The 19958-nt window shown below is 38.1% G+C and overlaps 1 protein-coding gene across 1 annotated transcript in view; it reads right to left on the bottom strand.

Annotated features, from left to right (window-relative positions):
• Window positions 1-19958, bottom strand: part of RCSD1 (RCSD domain containing 1) — a 1115611-nt gene that overhangs the window by 650798 nt on the left and 444855 nt on the right. The window contains exon 2 of the mRNA XM_044073103.1: window positions 8225-8277. The gene's annotated coding sequence lies outside the window, so the exon portion shown is untranslated. The remainder of the gene's footprint in view (window positions 1-8224; window positions 8278-19958) is intronic.

The raw sequence follows: 19958 nt of genomic DNA, 5'->3' as shown, positions 1-19958 counted from the left end.
CAATATGTCTAAGCAAGAATGGCAAGCTTTGTTAGATTTGAGTAATAATAGGAATTTGGTTATTAAGCCTGTGGATAAAGGTGGCAAAACTGTGGTGATGAGTTGTGTGCAATATGCAAAAATGTGTTATGAACAGCTTGATAATGTATTTATGAAAAAACTAATATTGATATGTACAATAATGCCATCTCTGAATATCAGTTATTGCTACAAAAAGGCTGTAGGTTAGGATATTTTACTAAAAATGATGTTGAAACAAAGTTTAATGTGGAAAATTGTAATCCAGCCACTTTGTATCGCCTTCCTAAAATGCATAAAGAATTGGAAAAGCTTAAAGGTTGTCCTATTGTAGCTGCTCATAAGTATTTTTTGCATAATGTAGGTATTTTTTGCATAGCCATTTGTTCCCTTTGGTACAGAATTTTCCTTCCTATATAAAGGTCTCTCAAGATTTTTTGGGCAAGGTTTCCTTTATATCATGGGAGAGTGATATGTACTGGTTGACCTTGGATGTGGTCAACTTGTACACTAATATACAACATAGACATGGGGTTGAGTCTTTGAATTTTTTTTGGGGTGATTCACCCAAGTCTAATTTTCTTATAGATTTGATTTTATTTTGTTTAAAATATATATTTTTTACATTTAATGGTGAAATTTATCATCAGCAACAAGGGACAGTGATGGGGGCATCCTTTGCCCTCATGTATGCGAATATAGTGATGGCTAAATTTGAGTTAGAGTATTTGTATAGATATGAGTTTTTTTAAGAAATATGTTGTGAAGTATTTTTGTTTTATTAATGATTTAATTTTTTATGTAAAAGTGGTATAAATTTAATTGACCAATTTGTGGAGGATTTACAGAATAAGAGGTACTTACTACGTTTTGAGGGGCAACAAGTGGGAAATTAGGTTAATTTTTTAGATTTAAGTTTGACTGTTAATATTAGCAGTACAGAAATTGTTACTTCAATTCATCGAAAATCTACAGGAGCAATATATTTCTGCATGGCTCAAGTTACCACCCTATACATTTAATAGAGGCATTACCATATAGTGAGTTTTTTAGATTAAGTAGATTATATAGCCAGAATGCTGACATTTTAAGGGAAGCATATACTTATGAAATGTTTATTAGAAGAGGGTATAGTACAGATCAAGTAGAGAAGGCCTTACGTAAAGTTTGGGCTGAAAGACAACAGAATGTTAATGAAGTGAGTGATGGTAAATCTAATAGGGTTATTCAGAATAATTTAAGTGATAAAAGAAGAATGGTTAAGCATTATGGTAATAATGTTATTTATAAAAATGAGGGGAAAGGGGTGGTGAGAAATATTTATTTTGTTACTATTTATAATGTACCGAGCTTGCAAATAGCAGACATTTTACGGCATTATTGGCCTGTGTTGCTCACAGATAGACAATTACATAACAGGATTAATAAATTTCCACTTATTTCTTATAAGAAAGGTAGAAGTATAGCTGATTTTGTAGTACATAATAAATTTGTTTTTTTCTCTCACCTAGTGTACAACCTAGCATAGAGTTGGTGTTGGCACCTGTAAGTGTGGGAAATAGGGTCTATATCACATCAGCGAATGCTAAAAATAGCGAACGCTGATATGTCAAAAGTCAAAGTCCAAAAGCTGAAAAATGCGAAGGAACGGATCAGCTAATTTTTTCCCAGGGAAAAAATTTGCTGATCCAAAAAAAAAAAAAAGGGGGAGTATACAGTCAAAATTGACTTAAATATACCAACTCTGTGACTGCACCATAGGGGAGAAAACAGCAAAGCTCAGAGACTGGCCCAGCAAACTTTTCCCTGGGAAAAAAATTCTCTGATCTGTTCCTTTGCTGTCTTCAGCTTTCGGACTTTGAAGTTCGATATATCAGCGTTTGCTATTTTTAGTGTTCTCTGATGTGATATAGACCCTGAGAAATGTTCTATCTGCCCTCTTGTAGTTAGTTATTTTTCTAAAATTAATAACATTAATTATAATCCAGTGCATAGATTTGATTGTAATACAGAGGGAATAATATATGTCTTAAAATGCCCTTGTAAGATGTTTTATAATGGGGAAAGTCATGGTGCCTTTGAGGTTCGGTTTCAGGAACATGTTAGGGATGTTAAAAATATGCATATAGAAAGTCCATTAGCATTACAATTTAAAACTTTTCATGCAGGGGATGCCACATTATTAAGAGGGTCCATTTTGGAACAAGTGAGTGTGCAAATGGGAGAGGATGGATTTAAAACACAAACTGTTGTATAAAGAAACAATTTATATTTTGAAATATAATACTCTGGACCCTATGAGTTTAAATAGAGATCTTGACTGATTGTCTGATGATTAACTGAATAATTGGTGTATATACATACTTCTTGTGTTTTACTCTGTGTTTACTCCTTTGAAGGCTTTTGAGCCGAGGTGCCAGAGTTTTTACTGCACTGAAGTATCTTTCTTGGGATCTGTGGCAGTGTTTTTTTGCATTTCGAATACTTACCCAGACTGAGATGCAGTATGCTCAAATTGAGAAGGAACTTTTGGCAATAGTGTTTGCGTGTTCCAAGCTTCATGACTATATCTATGGTTGAGATATCCAGATTAAAACTGCCTTTTGTTACTATTTTAAAGAAGCCTATGCATTCAGCTCCAATGAGATTACAAAGAATGATGCTTAAATTGCAAAAGTACAACTTCAAAATGGTCTATACGAAAGACAAACTTCTTTGTCTGGCTGATACCTTATCCAGATCACCCAGAAACAAAGCGGGACAGCTTGACGCAGAGAATTTTGACTTTGATGTCTTGGAAGTGGGTAATTTTTCTACCACACGACTTGATGAGCTACGAGATTATACAATGACTGATACAGTTTTGCAAAAGCTGAATAACTACATCAGTGCTGGATGTCAGTCAAAGCAATCTAGTGTACCACCCGATGTGCAACCTTACTTTCCTTACAAAGATGAGTTGTTGATGGAAGATGGCATTATTTTCAAAGGTCCTAACATTATTATTCCTGCTTCCTTACAACAAAAATATATCCAGATTTTGCATCGTGGTCACCCAGGTTCTGAATCTATAAACAAGACGCTGTAAACCACAAATACCACTCACCCAAAAAGAAGATAAAACTATATCGTAGATAGAACCTCTTTAATCAAAAAGAACCTCTTTTGATTAAAGAGGTTCTATCTACGATACAGTTTTATCTTCTTTTTGGGCGAGTGATATTTGCGGTTTACAGCGTCTTGTTTATAGCTGTTATATTTGTTTGTTTTCGAGTTCAAGGTTCTAAATCTACTAAGAGAAGGATGAGAGGACTTATGTTTTGGACTTCTCTAGCGAAACACATTGATAAAGTACTTTCTTCCTGTTCAGTATGTAATAGTACTAAACCACATTTGCAAAAACAACCACACCACCTAAGTCAAATCCCTGAACTACCTTGGTCGATAGTAGCTCCTGATATATTTGAGTGGAACAATCAACATTGCTTAGTACTGGTAGACCCTTATTCAAATTGGTTTGAGATCGATTTACTACCTAATCTAACTTCTACTGCAGTCATTACTAAGTTGAAATGCCATTTCTCAGTCCATGGCAGTCCACAGAAATTGATTTCTGAAAATGGTACTCAATTTACCAGTCAATTGTTTCAGAAATTTGCAAGAGAAAGGGACTTCGTACATGTTACTATTAACCCAGAATATCCGCAATCAAATCGACTTGCTGAACGTGCAGTACAGAGTGCAAAACAATTACTTGAGAAGTCAAAGTGTGATAATGCTGATTTTTTTTTTTAATTTACTCAATCTCAGAAACATACCCCATGATGATATACTTGGCTCACCTGCTCAAAGACTTCTATCCAGGCAAACCATAACAACATTTCCTATCAGTTCTAATTTATTAAAGCCTAAAGCTAAAAACAACAAAGCCATGAGAGCCCAGTTATTTAAAAAGTGTTCTTTTCAAAAGTCTGGCTATGATAAAATGAGCAGATTTCTTCATTCACTCATTAAAAGAAGGAGAGACAGTGAGGATGCAAACAGTGAAAGGTTTTGACCGGATTGGTCAAGTAATAAGTATATGTGCAGAGCCGAGATCCTATTTTGTTAAAACCGAGGGTGTGGAGTACAGGAGAAATCGCAGAAATCTTCCTTCTGTAGCAGAACTGACATCACAGCATTGTTCCTATGAGAAAGACTCTAACTCTCAGAGCAATCCAGATGATATTACTGTTCCAGAATGTGTCTTGACTCCTGATATCATTTCGGCAGATGATCCCAAGGTTCCTAAGACTGAAAAGACAGCAGAGACAATTCCAGTTGCTAAACCAGATCCCAAATTTTATGTCACACGATATGGTTGCATCTCAAAGCCTAGTGTGAAATATACAACAACTTGGACATAGTTGCATAGGTGTACCTAGCTTTGTATAATAGTTGTTGTTGTTGTTGTCTTTTGGCTTTTCCCGGTTAGGGGTCGCCACAGCAGAACTCCGGTCCGCTAATGATTGGCAGTAGATTTTTGCGTGCCGAGTTGCCAGCTCTGAAGCACAACCTTCAACGAAGGTACGCCCATTCACGCATGTCTCCACACAGAAGATGCTTTAGCTGAGAATCAAACAGGACAACGTCTTACTGTGAGGAGACAATAGCATGATGAAAATTATTCCTGTATAAATTGCATATTTATTAATTCCAGTGACAATGACCAACTAATTTCTCAAAGAAGGAGGATGTAAAATAACAGGTGTGCTGTACCTTTAAGAAGCATTTCTAAGTCTGTGTGTGCATATAAATTCCAAGCACGTGTTATCTTTAGTGCCATTTTGAAGGTGCAGCCAGAGTGTTAACATCTATGTGCATGATAGCTAGTTTGTTTATAAGTTAAAGTTACTTAACTTCGTTTACATATAATAAAGCTGCTTGAACAAGAACCCACAACGTTCGCCTGTTTCTTCCTGACCTGGTGGGTGACAGACTACATTAGCAAACAGGTCAGAAGGGACATCTCAACAAAGATGGTGCATGCAGTCAATGTGCCACTACATGCAGACTCTGAACAAGATCTTCAGCAAATGACAGGGTACTAGAATGCAAAACTGAAGGCACACGGGATGAAACTGAAAATTGAGATAGAAGGGAAACTAGTAGAACAGTTTAACAACTTCAAGTGTCTGAGAGGTTTGGTCGGGAGACTGGAAGTCTGAATGAACAGGTCAAATCTAGAATCAGAGTTGCTGCAGATAAATGGCACAAAGTGTCAGAGACAGAGTGTGACAGAAGAAAAATCAAGGTGTACAAATAATGGTGCTACTAGTGCTTCTGTATATCACAGAAACCTGGGCAGTGATGGCAGAGCAGCTGAGGAAATCTGAGGTGATGAAGATGAAGAGCCTGAGTTGGGTAGCAGTATGCAAACTGTGGAACAGACAAAGAAATGAGGATATCAGGGTAGAAGTCAAAGTAGTCACAGTTGCAGAGAAGGGCAAGGAGAACAGGTTATAATGGCTTGGTCACGTGAGGAAAGCAGAAGACAATTTGGTAAAGCACATTTGGGAGACAGTGACAATAATGTCCACCTAAGAGATGAGTGGATTGTGTAATAGAAAATCTTGTGGCATTCATGAATGACAGCAAAGTAGAAGAGGAGAATGGTTTTGAATCAAGGGAGATGGCAACAGTTGACATGATATTCTGATCACATGTAAAAAAAGATACAAATCTTTTTATCATTATTATGATCAATTCTTTGCATCATATGCAAATAACATACATCATGTGAAAGTTTATACATCATTACTGAGGCCTTTATGCCATCATTACTGTGGTCTTTACATCTGTAAATAATGTACATATAGGACCTAACAGTATATGTACCTAACACATGCTTAATGTAGTTTGAGAAGTTTTTCAGATCTTAATGTGATTTGAAATGTTTTTCACTTAGTTCCTTCACTGTCAGATATATATTACTTGTCACTTTGTCTAACTACAACTTTATATTTGTTGTACCACTGAAGTTGCATAGGTTGCTAAAAAGAGTCAGTACACCAACTCACTTATCCGATTAACAAACAGAAAATAAACAAACAAAAAGGGGGGTCGATGATGATGCTGTATAATGTATTATTTGCTCATTCACTTATTTACTTCACATTTACATACTTATTGCATGAATGCACCTTCTTTGTTACTGTGTATGTGTTCATTTGAACTACTTATGTGATTTTATTGAGAGTTTCTGCAAATGAAAGCTGAAAATATTCTGAAAACAGAAGCAGACTAGGATGCACATTACTGAAACAACATGTATGCACAGGCTTTGTTACACTTTATTACAGCTTTCTTAAAATCCCATCCATGTGATACAATGTTATTGACTTATTCTTAACTAACCCATCATTTCTATGCTGTATGATCCTGGTTTCAGGGCACAGAGGGATAAAGCCTTGTCTATGACTCAGATGATCTGTGAGTAGCCAGTGGAGAAGCTTGGCAGGGAGGGTGAATAGCTGATCTGGATCATCCATCCTGGGGGGAAAGAGGATTCTAATTGCCACAATATTCACAATAGTCACAGTCCATAGCAGTGGACTGGACGATGTGCACTTGGCTTATTCAACAGTGGGGCTGGGGAGTGGGGGGGGGGTGGCATAATGGTTTAGGTGTTTAACTCCCAGACACAAGGCACATGGTTTAATTCTCATCTTTGGTCATTGTCCCGGTATTGGCTAGGTGTGTAATAGTCTGAAGACTGTTTGCCATCTATGAACCCACTGCTACAAATTGATGGCAGTCTCTAATGCTCATGTGCAGAAATGTGCATGCACAGGTGGGTGACATTATGAGCTTATTCAGTGTCATAGGTATGCATGCCAAGCAACCATGGTCGAGGTTAATGAGAAATGGCCCTGATCCCCAGCTCACAGAATGACAAGGCTATGGGGATGGGGAACAACGAGCTGTTCTTCAATCTGAGGAAAACTATAGTTTATTCCTAAACACGAGAAGCCTTGGTCTAGTGGGATTAAAGACAGGCATTTAGGCTGCTGGGAGAAATGCACTCCCTGTCCCTGTAATCTGGCTGATGGGAATAAGGTGGGGGTGACCACAAGTAATTGTTTGGTTGATAGCTGTCTCTTTCTCTGGTTGAATTGGAGAAAGTCTCCATTCCCTCAAGAATTAAGGGCTCATGACCTACAAATGTAGGGGGACATGGTTGGCAGGCAGGGAGGAAATATGAAGATAAGGATGCCTTGCTTATTTCATCTACTATGGGCTTTGCTCAGAACACCATTATGTTGAAATCAAAATTAATACTAGTAAATTAAAATATCTTGCAGTTCTGGAACTTTGCAAAGGGAGATTACTTAGCTATAACTAACATGCTTTGAATTATAAAATGGAAAGAAAACGATTTAAATATGTACATTTTCTACTATACAATATTATTATATTTGTAAATATGCTCAGAAACAAAATACATAAAAAGGAAAGCAATGAACAAGCCAGTGGAGGAAAAAATGCAAATAACAAAATTGTGTAATAAGAATGATTGCGTAAAAGGTGCACAACAAGTAATGAGAGCAAAAATGAGGGCAAAAAACGAAAAGACCACCAATCAAAGTTAAAAGCCCTTATTAAAAATCCAGTGAGGAAGATGTTATCCCCATGGTGAGAGACACTTATAATTTCTGTAAACAAACTGGGAAATAGAGCACAAGACTGCAGCAATTTAACAAAAAAAGAGAGGAATAACTTTACCAGAAACATCAGACATGTTATACTTCATATTTCAGACTAGCTCAAATGTTGACAATGACTAAAATGTAACACACTTTAGAGAAGTAGAAAGATACTATAGCCTCCTTAAGTACTGAAAATGAGATTGCTGATGAGCTTACAAAAATGCAAGTTTGATTGGATCAGATAACATACTGTGGGTAGTCTTGTATTCTTATATAGAATAGCAGACAATCAGGTAGAACAACTGCTCCACAATAAATCAGCTGAAAGCAGTAGTTTACCCTATACATACATAAAGCCATAACTGTTTCAACTGATAAAGCTGGACTTAAATTGTACTGCAGACTTCAGAGAAATACATATAACTGTATGTTCTATAAAATTTGGAAAAGAAACTTTATTAAACTAAGTGAAAAAATACTAAAAAACATATGACCCTTCTTAATAACTGGCAGCATACCTGCAGCAAATAAGGAGTTAACTGTTCAACACACTGGGGCAACAGTGAGTACACTGCAAAAAAAAAAAGACATAAAATGGGTAAAACTATGAGAATTATCCAGAGACTAAGATATAATTAATATGGTTATGATTCAGGATTATCATACAATTATCATACAGAACGTTGCAGTTAGAACGCAGTAGCACTGTGAATTTTAGTCTAACAAATATGTAATGGCGTGACTTGACAAGAAAAATGTAAGTTGTATACACAAAGTGGACAAATAACTACTATTAGTACCCTATAAGAAGATTTACAAACATTTAAAGCTAAAGATCTACATTTTGATTACAAAGTGGCAAGGCAAATAGGTTTTACACATTAGTCTCTCACAGGCATATATTTATTTTCTTTGCTTTTTTTTAACTAGGAAGATTCAAATCCACATAGCCCATTTACAATTAAGGACCAAGCAGAATAGTACCAAATATCAGTGATTCATAAAGATAACATACAAAAATTAAGTGAATACAAGCAAGAAAAAAAAATGACCACAGCAAAGTTTACATGACAGAGATAGAAAAAGTACTAAACATATAATTAGTTGCAACCAGCTCAGTTCAGTGACATAAATTACAGCAGGCAGTTACTAATGTATGAGTTGTGAAACATCATTACACTGTTAGTAGTATGAGTAAAACATAAATACAACCTGAAAAGAAAAGACTGAGTAGTTGGATGGGGTCTGAATTGTACCATTGCCAACCTTTGTGAATGTCTACCAGGAATATGGTCTCTTGAATCACATTACCAGTGCCAAACAGATAAAGGTATAAATAAGGCATACAAATATGAATAATTCACTGAATAATTCACTAACTGCATCCTGGCCACTACAGTATGTAGGAAATATGCACTGTTCCCCAGGATATGGTCCTATACCATCATTACCCATTTATATGCTTCTAGGGATTTTCACCTTTTCAAATACCTAGAGTGAGACATTTATTGCAGAAACTTGAGATTTTGCAGGACAAACCATACCCACAACTAACAAAGGGCTGGACTTTATTTTTTGACAATATAAAAGCCTATTGAAAGCTTACTCGTGTAGATTTTAAACTGTTTATGTTGTTTCATATACTATTAAGGTGGCTCAAATACAAATTAATTGTTGCATACAGCTGTTACATGAAACCTACGAATTTTGTTTGTCCTAAAATTGTTTTTAGAACACAACTGCCCAAACAGGGACTTTCCTGCGTAAAGAGGGACATGTGGTAACTCAATTGAGCACTCCACTAAACAAGACTATTTGGCCTATATCCCTCAGACCTCTTCCTCAACACTACGTCTGTGTTTTACTGCCTTCCAGTGCTCACTTGCTCACAGTAGCTCCACCTTATATTCATACATAACTGTAATTTCTGGTCTTCTGTACTTCAATATCTCTCTGTGAATTCAACTGTCACTGTATTGCTCAACTAATTTTTTTCTAATTAAATTATTTTTATTTATTAACTTTTTAAAAATTTGTGGATGATCAACTTTTATCATTTACTAATTGACAAGGAGGAGAAGTTTATTACTAAAGGCAATCAAACTTCTGGTATCCAGCTATAATTGATCAGACTGTCCTGTACTATCATTTATATTAAACAAAGTCTTATATAAAGTTATCACAGCAAGCAGTTACTAATCATATACATGTAAAGTATGTTATCCTCATTAGAAAACATGAGTTGGTTGGTGGTGGTGGTGTGTGTGTGTGTGTGTGTGTGTGTGTGTGTGTGTGGGGGGGGGGGTTATGTCCTGTATCTTCCTGACCTTATAAGTTGGAGCTGGATTCTGACTTGTTGTACAGGAGTCTTGGGCAAACAGTTTGCTAACTTGAACCTCTATAGGACCATGACAAAAGATGAACTGCACAGTTTGCAGTCAGAACTACAAACATGAAATAAGTTGAAGTGGCATGGAGTATTATACTTACTGCATCACTGAGAACCACTCAAGCTTGCTTTTCTATTGTGACAAAACTATTTGTTCCAGCTCACAGTCTTTCCATAGAGAGATCAGCTAAGATGGGGATGGTATCAGTTATATTAAATTACTAATCTCACTTATCAAAAAGCAACTGTTTATTTATTGACACACCTGATGAATGTCTAATAATTATCATTTTGTTAGCCTAGGAATCACGTAAGATTATGGCCAGGCACACAGGAAGTGTTTAACTGGTATTAAAATGAAAGCACTTACAGCCAAGGGTAATGGTTTTTCTTTTTTACGCATAACAGAACTAATGCACTATACTTGAAATGTCTTCAGTTTGAAAATATTTTAATAAGACAGCCTTGGCTACTGGAACAATTCATTTTATTGTTTCCAGGATGTTTTTTTCCCCCACTCAGTGTTCTGTATATTAACTATTACCACAATGCATATACGTACCTACCAAAATTCTCAATGGGTTTTCATAGGTTCATAGATTAGTACTAGGCTAACTGCCCTTGTGGGTCATTTTAAGCCCAGCCAATTACCCTACGTGAGAATCAAACCCTGCACCTTGTGTCTGTAAGGTAAACACCTTAACCATTATGCCATCCCTCCACTCCCACTCCCTCTTATGCCATCCTCCCACTCCCTTAATGAACAAGGCCTAATTTGATGCAGTTTCTGAACTTTTCTTAACTATTACAAGAATGACAATATAGTCCATGATAATTGTAATAAATTATAAGTAGTAACAAAATAGATATTATCTTGTTTTATCTTATTATTATTCTACAATTTTTTAGCTGACTTATTACATCTATCCTTACCTATTATTAACTTATTAATTGATTCAAGAATAGACTGCATAGTGTAGCCCCTATGTAAAAATGTATATATTAAACTATTAACTTGTTTTTCCAGATCTGAACTATCATTACATAATCTGGACAATCTAACCATTTCTCCATACGGTAAAGATTTAATTGTATAGGTTCATAGGTTCATAAGTTTATACTAGGCTATGTGCCCTAAGGCATTTATAAGCCTAGCCCAAAGTTTTGTGGCTTACGCCACCCCTTATATGAAAAAATACTGTATCCATTAGTTTGTTGTGCCTCTGTCCAGCAGTGACACAGAGATGATTCCCGGGGTAAACCTACGATCTCCCATCCACAGGTCAAGATTTCTCTTGAACAGAGCCAGTGAGGTGCTCTGCCTCACATGGACCAGGATTTTATTCCACAGCATAGGGAGTCTCTGAGTGATAAATCTATCCCTCCAGCACGTCCTATTTATATCCATGCTAAGGTTTAAGTCGCTTGCTCTAGTGGTTTTGTTGGATTTGGATTTTTTGAGGTGGAGCATGTCCATTAATTCCGGGTTGGACATGGCCTTGTATGTCAGGCACATGTCACCTCTGAGCAGACGGTATGCGACTGAATAGAGCTGGAGTTTCTTCAATCTGGCAGCATATGACAGATTTTGGAGTCCCTTTATCCTTTTGGTGAGGAACTTTTGGGGTCTCTCCAATTGCTGCAGATGTCGGGTGAGATACATCCCGAATGGGGCATTGTACTCGATCATTGGTCTGATAAGGGAAGAGTACAGGGGAACAATGACCTCACTAGATCTGGATGTGAATCCCTTCATGATCAGGTGGGCAATGTAGAAGGTCTTTCTAACCACTTTAGCAACGTGAGTGTCAAAAGAAAGGCCACTGTCAACCTGGGTCCCCAGGTCCCTGAAAACCTCTTCTGTGCTTAGTGGATTGCCACCTATATGGTAGCTTGGGGTTACCTTGTTTTTCCCAAAGGGTATGACTATACATTTTTGGCGTTTAACTTCAGGCCATGGCTCTGGCACCAGCTATCTGTTTCCGTGAGTCCCTTCTGAAGGATATCCGTGTCCGATGCACTTTCCACTATGGCGCCCAGTTTGCAGTCGTCTGCAAACTTTGTCAGTCAAAGTCCTCCCATGTTGGCCTGTACTTCTGAGAAGTAGATGCCGAACAATAGGGGGCCAAGGACCGAGCCCTGTGGGACACCACTTGTGACCGTCTTGGAGTCTGACATAGCTCCAGCAACTCTAACCCTGTGGGTTCTGTCCTTAAGCCAGTTTGCAACCCATCTTGTGACATATGGGTTTACATTTAAGCTGGTAAGTTTTTCTACAATACCCGAGCGGGGTATTGTGCCGAAAGCCTTTGCAAGGTCAAGGTAGGCTGTATGGACTGCCTTTCCCTCATCAATGGCCTTGGTGACTGTTTCGAAGAAGTCGACCAAGTTCAAAAGGCATGATCTGCCCTTGACGAAGCCAAACTGGGTCGGGTCCAATGTCTGCAAGTCCCCTATATCTTTGTTTATGAGCTCCATTATGATCCTCTCCATAGCTTTGCAGACTAGACTTGTTAAGCTTATGGGGCAGTAATTACCAGGGTCCGTAGAGGCACCGCCTTTGTGGAGTGGGACCACAGTTGACGTACGCCACTCCTTGGGCACGTATTCTGTGGTAAGGCTGAGATTAAACAGCTGCCTTATGTGCGGGTTTAATTCTTCATTTAGCTCGTTTAGCACACAGCCGGGGACACCATCCGGTCCCATTGATGCTGTGTTTTTAGCTTTAGAGAGAGCAGCTTTCACCTGCGCATTTGAGATGTCTGGGAGGCTACACTCCGCTGGGATAGTTATCTCACCTTTAGGGGAGAGGGGTGAAGTTTGCACTGAACCTGTCTGCCAGTATGTTGGCAATGTCTGTGGGTTCAGTGATTTTTGTATCATTTTGGACTAATTCTGAGCATATCTGGGAGTTTCCACCCAGGTTCCTAACATAGCTGAAAAAGGCCTTATGATTGTCCTTTGAATCCATGGCAATTTTTCTCTCAAAATTGGCCTTAGTTGATTTTATGAGTGCTCATATTTTTTACTAATAATGATCAGGGGTGACTTCCCTTTTATGGATTTTGTTCTATCATGTAATAGCTTTCTCCTCTTATTGTAAAGTTTGTTAATGGCTGGGGTCCACCAGACTGGACGTTTGCCCTTTGTGGAAAGAGTCTTGGTTTTATTTGGGATTGCCTGATCCATGCAGTCCTGGAGGTGTTCATAGAAGGCATTTGTAAGGGCTTCCGCAGCTTGGGTTGTGGTTTCCACTGGCTCAGGGGCCTTGAAGGATACCACACCAGCCTTGAGTAGTGTGAAGTTTGCTTTAGAGAAGTTCTTCACTGTGGTCTTTTTTGTTTGGGGTGGGGGCGGATGTGGATTTCCAGTGAGATTAGTTTATGATCAGATCTCACCAATGAGGGATATACTTCCGGTGTGGAGCATTTTGTCCCCATGTTTGTGATAATGAGATCTAGTATATTTTCTCCTCTCGTGGGAACAGTGACTAGCTGTTCCATGGCATTTGAATTTATGAACTCCAGGAACCGTTGGGCTAGAAAGTTAGGGCTTGAGTAATGTTCCCAGTCTATATTCAGGTAGTTGAAGTCACCCAGTATGATGGTGTTTGGAGACACATTTATACCCTCCAGTGTCTTCAGGAAGGCTGTGTGGGGTTCCTGAGTTTGAGAGGGTAGCCTGTAGCATGCTACAATTTGTAGAGCAGTTTTGCCTATGGTTAGTTGCACCTGGATGGTTTCCGAAGCTTCGTGCGTTGCCACCAACCTGGAGGTGTGGGTATCCTTTATGAATATGGATACACCCCCTCTTTTTGTGGTGTGGTCCGGGTTTTGGGGCCAGAACGCATGATATGAGGTAAAACCTAATAGTGCCGGGGTGCTCTCAGGAGCCTTGAACCAGGTTTCAGTTACAGCACAGACATCGATGTTCTCCATACTGAGAAGGGCCTCAAGTGCGTGCATTTTGAGATTTAGACTTCTGGCATTGAGCAGCATTACCCTCAGTTTCTTCCCATTTTTGTTTTCTAGGGTGGTAGGTTTAGAATTTGAGCCTTGCCTAAAAAAGGCACTATGGGGGTGGCAAGAGTCTTAGCCAATATCCGAAATCCCAGGGTGACAGTTGCAAGCCGTCCCTTGAAGCAGCGTGGCTTGTCAAGCATGTCATCCCAGGCAGACAGACACTGGATCCCCTTTGAATGACACCAGACATTAAGCCAATTGTTAAAGCTGATCATCTTGTCTCTATATTGTGGCATCATTCTTGGTGAAGGAAGGATACTGCTCAGGGTCAGGGTCATACCTGCCTGGGCTACATAATCAGAGAGCTCCTCTATGTCTCTTTTCATGTAGTCCAGGGAGGTACGTCTCAGGTCGTTCACACCAGCATGGACAATGACTGTGTCATATTTGTACTTGCCATGGAGTGACCCGAGTGCTTGTGTTATGTGGTGGATTCTAGCTCCCGACAGGCAGCTTACTGTGACCCTCTCCTTGTTCAGCCTGGTGAGTGGGACGTCAGTGTGTCTGACTATGGAGTCACCTATGACAAGTATGTTTGGTGTTGTATTTGGCCTTAAGGGCTGTGACTGCTTTGCACACTGATTTTGTGGTTTATGTGTTGCTTGTGGGGTGTCTTCAGGTAGCAGTTGTTTGGGTGTCTGCTTTGGAGGCCTCTGCTGTTTAGGTAAATTTTTACTCAGAGCCTCCGAGTATGTCTTTGTGTGTTTATGTGTTTGATTCAGTGGTGTGGTAGCATTATGTGAGGCTGGTTTTGTGGTGTATGTAGTTGCCTTCTCCTCCTGTCTGGTCTTGCCAGTCCTGAGTTGAGAGAGCTCAGCCTCCAGTTTGGCTAAATAGCTGCATCTCTCGCAAGTATTTGTGTTATGTGGGAGGAGGAGAGGGTTGTCTGTGTACATGAGGCAGTTATAACATTGCCTCAAGATTCCCAGATTCACCAGCTGGACCGGAGAGGAGATTGACAACTGACCTTTGGACATGCTAGAATAATATTGGGAATTCCTTAATAATTGAAAACAAGGGCCACTGGGGAGTGAGGGTGTAGTGCTTTTAATTTTTAGTGCTGACTTATATAATTGCTTTAGTGAGCAAGTGCCAGGTAACTTGAGTGCAATGTGTTACAAGTAACTAAATGCAAAAACGACAAACAGTAACTTTCTTTCAAGTGAAACAAGGAAATAAGTACAGTAAGCAATGCAGATATCACTAGTGATCCACAGAAGCACCGAGAAGCCGCGTATTTGGTGGAATTAGCGTTCCAGGGAAATAACAAGCAAACAAACAACAAGCATATAAACAAAGCTAGATTCAGCAGGCCTGGATCTAGTCTATGCTACAGCAAACAAGGTGTACCAATTTCAGTAAGATACAGTTCAAATATTCAGGCACTATAAACCTTTAACCAGAAATTCCTAGCTCAGAAGGGCAGAGTCCAGCCTCTTCTCCCACAAGAGTGCAGACCACGAACCTTCTTAATGTAAAATAACTGGCCTGAAGCCCAAGTGCTTAAACCAGAACTAATACACTTGGACTCTGGGCTCTCAATCAGCAGTTCCCAACTTAGAAGGATGAAAGCTACCTGTCCTGCCACCACAGTGCTTGTCACAAACCTTCCTAATGTAAAACAACTGGTCTGAAGCCCAAGTGCTTAATCCAAAAGACTTAGAATGATAGCTACACTTTAATCAAGTTACAACCAAGCAGTAATATATACAACTGAATACTTTAGAGAATGTCTGGATTAGTGCTCAAGTTATACAAACAAAGCTAGATCCAGCAGGCCCGAATCCAGTCTATGCCACAGCAAACAAGGTGCACCAACTTCAGTAAGAAGCAGTTCAGATATGCATGCACTATAAGCCTTTAACCAGAAATTCCCAGCTCAGAAGGGCAGAGTCCAGCCTCTCCTCCCACAAGAGTGCAGACCACGAACCCTTTTAATGTAAAATAACTGGCCTGAAAGCCCATGTGCTTAAACCAGAATTAATACACTTTTAGAATAACAGACACTGAGCCCTCAATCAGCAGTTCCCAACCTAGAAGGATGTAAGCTACCTGTTCTGCCACAACAGTGCAGACCACAAATCCTCTCAGTGCAAAACAACTGGTCCGAAGCCCAAGTGTTTAAACCAAAAGGCTTAGAATGAGTTACACCAAGCAGTAATAAATACAACTGAGTATTTTTAAGATGATGCAAAAGTAAAATGAAGTAGGTAGAAACACAAGTACAGTAAAAGCAGATGAATTTTTTTTTGTTTTAATCTGAACAAGTGCTGAGATCAAAGAAACAGATTTGAGTGCTGAAACTAGAAAACTGGCTAGTTATAAGAAAAAAACAAGCTAGAAGGCTTCCCTCAAACACAGAAGGGCTTGGGGGCTCAGAAGCCTACAAATAGTCTATACCACTTAACAGGAAAGGCAGGAAATAAGCTTTATGTATTTTTTTTTTGTCTGTTTCCCAGATGCTCTCTTTGTACACAGTAGGAGTGCCTGAAATCAGAATATGATCTCACTGCACTCAGTTGAGTGAGCAAATGAGATGGGCCCAGAGGCAGGCTGAGGGGCGGGCAGTTTCAAGGCCACTAAGATTAACACCAAAACAAAAACAGGGAGATGTATGTGGGGGATGGCAACTAGTGCCAAACAAATATTGGTTACCATCAGTAAATTTTTGATGAACCGTAGTAAAAATATGCCCATCTTCTTTACCTATCAAAGTAATATCTAAAAAATTAACTTTTACACCAACCTGTAAACCATCAAATTTAATATTATATCTGTTACAGTTTAGATCAGAAACAAAATTCAATACTAAATCATCACCCCCTTTACATAAAAAAATCAAATCGTCTATGTAATGGAAATAACGCGGCACATGATTTTGCACAAAACTATTCCTATAAATATATTTTAGTTCAAACTTAGCCATAAAAAGATTAGCATACATTGGGGCAAAAGGTGCCCCCATGGCAGTACCTTTCAATTGATTATAAATAATTTCATTAAAACTAAAGAAATTATTAGATAGACAAAAACTAGTGAGATCTAGAATATAGTGGGAAATTGGACTATCGCCCAAAAAATGGTGTAATGCCTGCATACCATCTGCATGTTTAATATTTGTGTATAAGCTTACAACATCTAAGCTTACCCAAAACATGTTGTGTGTCCGGGATACACCTGAGATCTTACCTATAAAATCAAAAGAATTCTTAATATAAGAATCAAGTTTTTCTACATAGGGTAATAAATATCTATGTATCACTTCCCCAACATTTTGTAAAAAATAATTACTAGCTGCCACAATAGGACGACCCGGGGGGTTATGTAAATTCTTGTGCACTTTAGGAAGGCAATAAAAAGTAGCCAATTGACTATTATCTATACAAAATTTAGTTTCTAAGTCTTTTTTTACAAAAATAACCTAAACGTACACCCTTTTCAACCACAGCAGTGAATTGTGTCATAGCATGTACATAATCCCTGTATTCACAAATCTGATAAGTAGACATATCATTAAGATGTTGCATACACATGTGATAATATTGAGTATAATGAAGTAGTACAATTTTATTACCTTTATCTGAAGGCTTGATAATTAGATCATTTCTATTCATCAATTTTTTCAGAGCCAACCATTCTTTTTTTGTCATATTATAGGAATACACACTAATATCATAAGTATTCACTAATTCCTGAAGTGAAAAATACAACATTTCAGAGAATTGAATAATAGTAGTGTTAGTATATGGAGGTATAAATTTACTTCGGCTCTGAATTCCTTTAGTATTTAAAGGAATATAAGCATTAAATGTTGTTAAAACATCATCATCTGAAATACAGGAAAAAAAGCTGTCATCACTTATAACACTACCTGAACTATATGTATCATCATTTCGAATACATTTATTGTCATGATTAAAATAATATTTTAAATGCAACTTCCTAATAAATCTGAAAACTTCCTGTTTGACAACATGATTTCTAGGAATAACAGACGGCACAAATTTTAAACCTAACTGCAAAACAGATATTTCCTCTTCCGATAAAGTAAGTTGAGATAAATTAATGACAGAAGTATGAGTAAGAGACACATTAGTTCCATCTACCACGTTTCGAAATTTGCTTAAATTGTCCCTCACCCGTTGGAGAACAAGCACCAGTTCCTTTTTTCTTATTGCCTCTTTTGTTATTGTCTTTATTGGCATAAGAACGCTGTTTATGAGCCTGTGGATCTTGTGCATCTGGTAGCGGAGGGAATTCTTGAATATCCCCTTCCGAATCTGTAGTAAAACCTACTCCATCAGATGAAGCAAAAGAAACAGAGAACTGTTTTTTATTACGATTATTTTTTTGCCCTGTTCGTTTGAAATGAAAGTTCTGCTGATTTTTCCATAGAAATGCCCGCCCATTAGAGTAGTCTTTGATGTCTCTTTTAATTTTAGTGGATTTTAAATTTACTTGTTCACTTTCAAATTTATTTAGCTTATCTTTCAGGTTTTTAAAGATATCATTGACTTTTCAATCTCCTGCATCATCTAACAGTTTAAGATGCATATCTTGTAATTCCCTCTGTAACTTGTTTTGAAGCAGATGCTCCCTCTCCACCAATATATTAACCCACTCCATCACAGAGGAATGGGCGGCAGCAAGCCATCTATCTTTAAACACCATATCAGTGGCGTCTGCAATGTCAAAAAGAGTAGCTGGGCTTTTAAACGCCCTAAGCCCTCGTGGGGCAATATCTAATTCAATATATCTGTTCAAACCTAATAAGTTAAAGTGACAAGGAGTTTCACGAAAGATAAGCTTCTCAAAATTATCTACATTTTCTTGTATCTCTTTAGAAAACATACCTGATGTTTCACCTCCAAGACCCCCAAACGGGTTAAAAAATCTTTGTTGTCTTTCCTCCATAAACTGGAAGGTACAATGAGCAGGCACATCATTGTTTTTCCTAACAGCTGTAGCCAATGTAGTAGATAAAACAGTATTTGTAGTATCCGCATTTAAAGCAGGAACTGAAACAAGTTCTTGCCGAGGCACTACCGGAACATTAGGTGCAGAATGTACTGAAAAATTGGAAACAGGAGCCGAAGAAGGTGCTCATTGTAATAAAAAATTATCCAAAGTTCTTTGTGAAAAATTACCTGATACACCTTGAATTCCCGAACCAACAGGAACCGGAGGGGTAGTAACATTATTCTGCAAGGGACTGGAGTCATTACGAAACACTCTAGGAATGTCCAACATGGAATCTGAAGCCATAATCCAGAAAATCAACGAACCAACAAGAGAATAGTCTTAAAAAAGACTAGAATCAAAAAACAACAGGATTCCACGTAGAAAAATTTATTCTAATAAAACATGTCTTAACGCCTAGGCCACCACAGCCTTCAATGAGCACATAAATATTGGTGAAAAACATTCCCTTTTATACACCACACAATTGATCAAACAATTAAGTAAATAAATCAATTTAACAATTTAACAATTAAACATTTAAAGAGACTCCAACCCTATACCCCAGTTAAAAACTCATACAAAAAAGAAGTTTTAACTTTTTATATTATAATAACAATACTACAAATATGAACAATCTCAATATAGAAAAACATATTAAAGTAGACACTTCCAATATTAGGTATGGAACTTTCTTCTTGTATACATGTAGTCAGTTGCTAATTCAGAATTAACCACTAAAAATCTGTAAAAAATCATAACACTGTGTGTGCCACTGTTCACTGTGTCCTTTTGCTACTGTTGGAGGGGATTTGATGTCATGAGGCATAGGGTAATGCAGTCCACGTCTTAACAGAAATACTGTAAGGGTGCTGAACTGAG

The sequence above is a fragment of the Protopterus annectens genome, chromosome 5.part1 (genome assembly GCF_019279795.1).
Source record: "Protopterus annectens isolate FY-2018-M chromosome 5.part1, PAN1.0, whole genome shotgun sequence".
NCBI lineage: Eukaryota > Metazoa > Chordata > Ceratodontiformes > Protopteridae > Protopterus > Protopterus annectens.
The sequence above is the reverse complement of the archived record's forward strand: the minus strand, read 5'-3'. Positions and strand labels throughout refer to the sequence as shown.